This window comes from Salmo trutta, chromosome 38, assembly GCF_901001165.1.
Source record: "Salmo trutta chromosome 38, fSalTru1.1, whole genome shotgun sequence".
Taxonomy (NCBI): Eukaryota; Metazoa; Chordata; class Actinopteri; order Salmoniformes; family Salmonidae; genus Salmo; species Salmo trutta.
Window position 1 is genome coordinate 22678186 of NC_042994.1, and position 9195 is coordinate 22687380.

General features: G+C 49.0%; 1 pseudogene; it reads left to right on the top strand.

The window, feature by feature from the left end:
- Positions 1-2255, top strand: part of LOC115178126 (histone-arginine methyltransferase CARM1-like) — a 20525-nt pseudogene extending 18270 nt beyond the window's left edge.
- Positions 2256-9195: the final 6940 nt, after the last annotated feature.

Consider the following 9195-nt stretch of genomic DNA (forward strand, 5'->3'; position numbering starts at 1 on the left):
CTCTCTCTCTCTCTCTCTCTCTCTGTTCCTTCTCTTTCAAGTCGACACAACCTTCTCTTCTCTTCTCTCTTTCTGTCATTTCTTCAGGTCAGCACAGCATGGACATTCTACCATTTCTTTGTTTTCACCATCTCTTTCCTTTTACAATTCTACATACTCTCTCCCTCTCTCACTCCCTCCCTCTCTCCCTCCCTCTCTCACTCCCTCTCTCACTCATCTTCCACTTTCTATCCTTCTGTTGTTCCTAAAGCTGTTATTTATCTGCCATCTATCCTCCTCCTCTTCTTCGTCGGGGTCTAAAACCTCCTCTTTCCCTGCTAGACACGTTTAAGTCCTCTGTATATGATTGACTGTGCCTGAGCTCGCCTCCATCTGATTGGTTGATTGTGTGTTCCGCAGGTACACAGGGAGCACGTCAGCCCCGCCCCCAGGCTCTCACTACTCCTCCCCCTCAGAGAACATGTGGAGCAATGGAGGAGTCTACAACATGAACCAGGGTACGTACACACACACACACACACACACAGACGGGGGATACAGAATTGTTTCTTTCCTGCAGTTAATTTGTCTCTCTGTCTAACAGGAGGGATGCCTGCTGTGTACGACGTCAGTACAGGGATTGGTGGCGGTGGCTCCACTGTGTCTCACAACAATCTCATCCCTCTTGGTATGCTGTGTGTGTGTGACTGACCAATCCCCACCCTCCCTTCCATTCACATCTGAATCTCTAAGCCAGTGTCACTGCTTTTTAAGAGTTCATCCCTTCTAATCAGGGACTGATTTCCACCTGGGGGGCCAGGTGGGTGTCATGACTAATCAGGTAGAAAACCAGCAGTAGTCTAGACTACAGTGTTACATTTCAATACCTCTGCTGTATAGGGTTACAAAATACTGGAAATTTCCCCCAAGCTTTCCAGAAATCCCAGTTAGATTATTCCAGGAAATCCGTTAATCGTCCCACCAGGGTTTCTGGAAAGGTTGGGAAAGTTACTGGAATGTTGCAACCCTGACTGTGCTGTGTGTAATGGCAGTTTTGTATCTATATGTTGGACTCCAGCCATATCTGTAACTGACCTTTTTGTATACTAGTTTTGCTGTGTTTTGTTGCTCCAAATAAAATTTGCCAATTTGTGAATTATCTCCTCTCGTGTGTGTGTGTGTGTGTGTGTGTGTGCGCGCGCTTGCACGTGTGTGTGGGCAGTGAACACAGGGGTAGTGAACCATACATCTTCTAGAGTTGGGTCTATCATGAGTACAGGCGTGGGCCAGGGTGAGTGAGTGTGTCGCCATGGTTACAGAGCTACAGCTGTTTACTGTTGCTAATGTCGTAGTCCTGTCCACAGTTCCGTTAGTGTATAGTCTGACATTTTTATTGTTTGTTTTATTTTAGATATAAAGTGCTTCTTAGTCCAGGACTAGGTTTAGTCTGGGTCTGGGAAACTGCCCCTAGCTGTTCTTTGAAGACCCCAATTCACTTCCTGTTTCTCTCTTCCTCAGGAGTGGCAACTGGCCAATCGGGGCCCGGCAACAGTCCTCAATACCCAATCAACAACAGCCAGTTCACCATGGGCGGCCCTTCCATCTCCATGTCGTCTCCCATGGCGATGCCTAGCAACACTATGCACTATGGGAGCTAAGACCTGCCAACCGTCCGTAGCTCCCCCTCTTCTCCCCCCTTCCTCTCTGGACTTCCAACAGCTGGAAGGAAACCAAACTGGACTGATAATATGGATGTCCCTCTCCTCCCTTCATCCCTCCGTTCTCTGATTCCTGATCTCTCAGGCCCAGTCCAGAATCAACTAGACACTGAAAGGATTGGATAGGTTTAGGGTTGTCAAATGTCCAGTTTTTCCAGGAATTCTGGTTGGAGGGTTTCTGATTTCCTACTTATTCCGTCTGGATTGCAACTGTTGATAGGTTTAAGTAATGTTGCCTAAACATATCCTTTTGTCTCAACACATTCTGAGGCAGACTGAAAGGTGTGTGCTTGTAAGCATTATGTTTTATGTATCCACAGCCCACGTAGAAACATCCAGAAGGATCTTATGTACTTACTGTGGCTATAGGGGTTTAGAAACGTACACACACCGTTGTATTATACACACACACACACACACACACACACACAGCCTCCTGCAGGACAGAAAGGACTTTGAGCTTCTGTGAAGTTTAACCAATCGCTCCCCTCTTCCCCAGCCCCCGTCGCTTTTAAACCCAACGTCCCGATCAATAAATTCTTGAATCCTAACCTTTCACCCAAGGTTAACTTATTCAACCGACCAATCAAAGCAAACAGTCTGAGTGTCTAACCAAACCGGCAGCTGCGAGGGAGAGAAGGTGATCCAGGTTTTAGCCAATCGGGACAGAGGATTGTCTCTGTAGGGTGGGGTTTGTCCAGGTTTTAGCCAATTGGGACAGGAGATGCTCTCTTTAGGGTGGGGTCTGTAGCAGCTGTAGACTAGCCAGGGGTTTTGTTCTGTAGGGTGGGGTCTGTAGCAGCTGTAGACTAGCCAGGGGTTCTGTTCTGTAGGGTGGGGTCTGTAGCAGCTGTAGACTAGCCAGGGGTTTTGTTCTGTAGGGTGGGGTCTGTAGCAGCTGTAGACTAGCCAGGGGTTCTGTTCTGTAGGGTGGGGTCTGTAGCAGCTGTAGACTAGCCAGGGGTTCTGTTCTGTAGGGTGGGGTCTGTAGCAGCTGTAGACTAGCCAGGGGTTCTGTTCTGTAGGGTCTGTAGCCGCTGTAGACTAGCCAGGGGTTCTGTTCTGTAGGGTGGGGTCTGTAGCCGCTGTAGACTAGCCAGGGGTTCTGTTCTGTAGGGTGGGGTCTGTAGCAGCTGTAGACTAGCCAGGGGTTTTGTTCTGTAGGGTGGGGTCTGTAGCAGCTGTAGACTAGCCAGGGGTTCTGTTCTGTAGGGTGGGGTCTGTAGCAGCTGTAGACTAGCCAGGGGTTCTGTTCTGTAGGGTGGGGTCTGTAGCAGCTGTAGACTAGCCAGGGGTTCTGTTCTGTAGGGTGGGGTCTGTAGCCGCTGTAGACTAGCCAGGGGTTCTGTTCTGTAGGGTGGGGTCTGTAGCCGCTGTAGACTAGCCAGGGGTTCTGTTCTGTAGGGTGGGGTCTGTAGCCGCTGTAGACTAGCCAGGGGTTCTGTTCTGTAGGGTGGGGTCTGTAGCAGCTGTAGACTAGCCAGGGGTTCTGTTTTGTAGGGTGGGGTCTGTAGCCGCTGTAGACTAGCCAGGGGTTCTGTTCTGTAGGGTGGGGTCTGTAGCAGCTGTAGACTAGCCAGGGGTTCGGTTCTGTAGGGTGGGGTCTGTAGCAGCTGTAGACTAGCCAGGGGTTCGGTTCTGTAGGGTGGGGTCTGTAGCAGCTGTAGACTAGCCAGGGGTTCTGTTCTGTAGGGTGGGGTCTGTAGCAGCTGTAGACTAGCCAGGGGTCTGTAGGGTGCTGTAGACTAGCCAGGGGTCTGTAGCAGCTGTAGACTAGCCAGGGGTCTGTAGGGTGCTGTAGACTAGCCAGGGGTTTGTAGGGTGCATCGCTGCAGATAGAAATGCTACACTTATTATGTGTCATGTTAAAACAGGAGTCATGTGACCTTACTGAATATGGCCCCTGTTGTTTAGGGTATAATGTTTTAGCTGTTTAACAAGTGTTTATCGGGACCTGTGAGAGACGTCATGCAGCCTCCTAGGATATCCCAAATGGCTCCATATAGCACAGTGTACTCATTTGATTAAGGTCCCTTGGGGCTCTGATCTACAGTTGTATGCTATAATAGGGTGCCATTTGGGACACTGACAGTCTCTTTGCAGACCCATGTAAAGTGTTGGTCCCATGTTTCATGAGCTGAAATAAAAGATCCCAGCAATTTTCCATACGCACAAAAATTATTTCAAATTTTGGGGCACAAATTTCTTTACATCCGTTTCAGTGAGCATTTCTCATTTGCTAATCTACCTGACAGTTAAGGAATATCAAGAAGCTGATTAAACAGCATGATCATTACACAGGTGCACCTTGTGCTGGGGACAATAAAAGGCCGCTCAAAAATATGCCGTTTTTTTCACACAACACAATGCCACAGATGTCTCAAGTTGATGGAGCGTGCAATTGACATGCTGACTGCAGGAATGTCCACCAAAGTAGATAATTGAATGTTAATTTCTCTACCATAAGCCACATCCAACGTCATTTTATAGAATTTGGCAGTACGTCCAACCGGCCTCGCAAACGCAGACCACGTGTAACCATGCCAGCCCAGGACATCCACATCCGCTTTCTTCACCTGCGGGATCGTCTGAGGAGGAGGGGTGGTGCTAAGGAGTATTTCTGTTTGTAATAAAGCCCTTTTGTGGGGCGAAACTCATTCTGATTTGCTTGGCCTGCCTCCCATACCCACCCAGTGCCTAGTCATGTGAAATCCATAAATTAGGGCCTAATTCATTCATTTAAATTAACTGATTTCCTTCTATGAACTGTAACTCAGGAAAATCTTTGAAATTGTGTCATGATTTATTTATATAATTGCATTCCAACCTGAAGATCAGGATTGGTTGATTGATGGAGTCAGGTGTCGTAACGGGCTGGAGGAAAGTGTGACACTAATCAGGCCCCAGAAGACTGGAGTTACCCATCCCTGAGCTAAAGACTCAGTCCCCCCTTACATCTTCTGTTTGGGAGTTACCCATCCCTGAGCTAAAGACTCAGTCCCCCCTTACATCTTCTGTTTGGGAGTTACCCATCCCTGAGCTAAAGACTCAGTCCCCCCTTACATCTTCTGTTTGGGAGTTACCCATCCCTGAGCTAAAGACTCAGTCCCCCCCTTACATCTTCTGTTTGGGAGTTACCCATCCCTGAGCTAAAGACTCAGTCCCCCCCTTACATCTTCTGTTTGGGAGTTACCCATCCCTGAGATAAAGACTCAGTCCCCCCTTACATCTTCTGTTTGGGAGTTACCCATCCCTGAGCTAAAGACTCAGTCCCCCCCTTACATCTTCTGTTTGGGAGTTACCCATCCCTGAGCTAAAGACTCAGTCCCCCCCTTACATCTTCTGTTTGGGAGTTACCCATCCCTGAGATAAAGACTCAGTCCCCCCCTTACATCTTCTGTTTGGGAGTTACCCATCCCTGAGCTAAAGACTCAGTCCCCCCCTTACATCTTCTGTTTGGGAGTTACCCATCCCTGAGCTAAAGACTCAGTCCCCCCTTACATCTTCTGTTTGGGAGTTACCCATCCCTGAGCTAAAGACTCAGTCCCCCCCCTTACATCTTCTGTTTGGGAGTTACCCATCCCTGAGCTAAAGACTCAGTCCCCCCCTTACATCTTCTGTTTGGGAGTTACCCATCCCTGAGCTAAAGACTCAGTCCCCCCTTACATCTTCTGTTTGGGAGTTACCCATCCCTGAGATAAAGACTCAGTCCCCCCTTACATCTTCTGTTTGGGAGTTACCCATCCCTGAGCTAAAGACTCAGTCCCCCCCTTACATCTTCTGTTTGGGAGTTACCCATCCCTGAGCTAAAGACTCAGTCCCCCCCTTACATCTTCTGTTTGGGAGTTACCCATCCCTGAGATAAAGACTCAGTCCCCCCTTACATCTTCTGTTTGGGAGTTACCCATCCCTGAGATAAAGACTCAGTCCCCCCCTTACATCTTCTGTTGGGAGTTACCCATCCCTGAGCTAAAGACTCAGTCCCCCCTTACATCTTCTGTTTGGGAGTTACCCATCCCTGAGCTAAAGACTCAGTCCCCCCCTTACATCTTCTGTTTGGGAGTTACCCATCCCTGAGGATAAAGACTCAGTCCCCCTTACATCTTCTGTTGGGAGTTACCCATCCCTGAGCTAAAGACTCAGTCCCCCCCTTACATCTTCTGTTTGGGAGTTACACATCCCTGAGATAAAGACTCAGTCCCCCCCTTACATCTTCTGTTTGGGAGTTACCCATCCCTGAGCTAAAGACTCAGTCCCCCCCTTACATCTTCTGTTTGGGAGTTACCCATCCCTGAGCTAAAGACTCAGTCCCCCCTTACATCTTCTGTTTGGGAGTTACCCATCCCTGAGATAAAGACTCAGTCCCCCCTTACATCTTCTGTTTGGGAGTTACCCATCCCTGAGCTAAAGACTCAGTCCCCACTTACATCTTCTGTTTGGGAGTTACCCATCCCTGAGCTAAAGACTCAGTCCCCCCCTTACATCTTCTGTTTGGGAGTTACCCATCCCTGAGCTAAAGACTCAGTCCCCCCCTTACATCTTCTGTTTGGGAGTTACCCATCCCTGAGCTAAAGACTCAGTCCCCCCCTTACATCTTCTGTTTGGGAGTTACCCATCCCTGAGCTAAAGACTCAGTCCCCCCCTTACATCTTCTGTTTGGGAGTTACCCATCCCTGAGCTAAAGACTCAGTCCCCCCTTACATCTTCTGTTTGGGAGTTACCCATCCCTGAGCTAAAGACTCAGTCCCCCTTACATCTTCTGTTTGGGAGTTACCCATCCCTGAGCTAAAGACTCAGTCCCCCCTTACATCTTCTGTTTGGGGAGTTACCCATCCCTGAGATAAAGACTCAGTCCCCCCCTTACATCTTCTGTTTGGGAGTTACCCATCCCTGAGCTAAAAGACTCAGTCCCCCCTTACATCTTCTGTTTGGGAGTTACCCATCCCTGAGCTAAAGACTCAGTCCCCCCCTTACATCTTCTGTTTGGGAGTTACCCATCCCTGAGATAAAGACTCAGTCCCCCCCTTACATCTTCTGTTGGGGAGTTACCCATCCCTGAGATAAAGACTCAGTCCCCCCCTTACATCTTCTGTTTGGGAGTTACCCATCCCTGAGCTAAAGACTCAGTCCCCCCTTACATCTTCTGTTTGGGAGTTACCCATCCTGAGATAAAGACTCAGTCCCCCCTTACATCTTCTGTTTGGGAGTTACCCATCCCTGAGAATAAGACTCAGTCCCCCCCTTACATCTTCTGTTTGGGAGTTACCCATCCCTGGAGCTAAGACTCAGTCCCCCCCTTACATCTTCTGTTTGGGAGTTACCCATCCTGAGCTAAAGACTCAGTCCCCCCCCTTACATCTTCTGTTTGGGAGTTAACCATCCCTGAGCTAAAGACTCAGTCCCCCCCTTACATCTTCTGTTTGGGAGGTTACCCATCCCTGAGATAAAGACTCAGTCCCCCCCTTACATCTTCTGTTTGGGAGTTACCCATCCCTGAGATAAGACTCAGTCCCCCCCTTACATCTTCTGTTTGGGAGTTACCCATCCCTGAGCTAAAGACTCAGTCCCCCCCCTTACATCTTCTGTTTTGGGAGTTACCCATCCCTGAGATAAAGACTCAGTCCCCACTTACATCTTCTGTTTGGGAGTTACACATCCCTGAGCTAAAGACTCAGTCCCCCCCCTTACATCTTCTGTTTGGGAGTTACACATCCCTGAGCTAAAGACTCAGTCCCCCCCTTACATCTTCTGTTTGGGAGTTACCCATCCCTGAGCTAAAGACTCAGTCCCCCCTTACATCTTCTGTTTGGGAGTTACCCATCCCTGAGATAAAGACTCAGTCCCCCCACTTACATCTTCTGTTTGGGAGTTACCCATCCCTGAGCTAAAGACTCAGTACCCCCCTTACATCTTCTGTTTGGGAGTTACCCATCCCTGAGCTAAAGACTCAGTCCCCCCCTTACATCTTCTGTTTGGGAGTTACCCATCCCTGAGCTAAAGACTCAGTCCCCCCCTTACATCTTCTGTTTGGGAGTTACCCATCCCTGAGATAAAGACTCAGTCCCCACTTACATCTTCTGTTTGGGAGTTACCCATCCCTGAGCTAAAGACTCAGTCCCCCCCTTACATCTTCTGTTTGGGAGTTACCCATCCCTGAGATAAAGACTCAGTCCCCCCTTACATCTTCTGTTTGGGAGTTACCCATCCCTGAGCTAAAGACTCAGTCCCCCCCTTACATCTTCTGTTTGGGAGTTACCCATCCCTGAGCTAAAGACGCGTCCCCCCCTTACATCTTCTGTTTGGGAGTTACCCAATCCCTGAGCTAAAGACTCAGTCCCCCCCTTACATACTTCTGTTTGGGAGTTACCCATCCCTGAGCCTAAAGACTCAGTCCCCCTTCCCATCATTACATCTTCTGCTTTGGGGAGTTACACCATCCCTGAGCTAAAGACTCAAGTCCCCCCCCTTACATCTTCTGTTTGGGAGTTACCCTACCCTGAGATAAAGACTCAGTCCCCCCCTTACATCTTCCTGTTTGGGGAGTTACCCATCCCTGAGATCAAGACTCAGTCCCCCCTTACATCTTCTGTTTGGAGAGTTACCCATCCCTGAGATAAAGACGCAGTCCGTCCCCCCTTACATCTTCTGTTTGGGAGTTACCCATCCCTGAGATAAAGACTCAGTCCCCCCCTTACATCTTCTGTTTGGGAGTTACCCATCCCTGAGATAAAGACTCAGTCCCCCCCCTTACATCTTCTGTTTGGGAGTTACCCATCCCTGAGATAAAGACTCAGTCCCCCCCGGTTACATCTTCTGTTTGGGAGTTACCCATCCCTGAGATAAAGACTCAGTCCCCCCTTACATCTTCTGTTTGGGAGTTACCCATCCCTGAGATAAAGGACTCAGTCCCCCCTTACATATTCTGTTTGGAGTTACCCATCCTGAGATAAAGACTCAGTCCCCCCCTTACATCTTCTGTTTGGGAGTTACCCATCCCTGAGCTAAAGACTCAGTCCCCACTTACATCTTCTGTTTGGGAGTTACCCATCCCTGAGCTAAAGACTCAGTCCCCCCTTACATCTTCTGTTTGGGAGTTACCCATCCCTGAGATAAAGACTCAGTCCCCCCCCTTACATCTTCTGTTTGGGAGTTACCCATCCCTGAGATAAAGACTCAGTCCCCCCTTACATCTTCTGTTTGGGAGTTACCCATCCCTGAGATAAAGACTCAGTCCCCACTTACATCTTCTGTTTGGGAGTTTACCCATCCCTGAGATAAAGACTCAGTCCCCCCTTACATCTTCTGTTTGGGAGTTACCCATCCCTGAGCTAAAGACTCAGTCCCCCCCTTACATCTTCTGTTTGGGAGTTACCCATCCCTGAGATAAAGACTCAGTCCCCCCTTACATCTTCTGTTTGGGAGTTACCCATCCCTGAGATAAAGACTCAGTCCCCACTTACATCTTCTGTTTGGGAGTTACCCATCCCTGAGCTAAGAC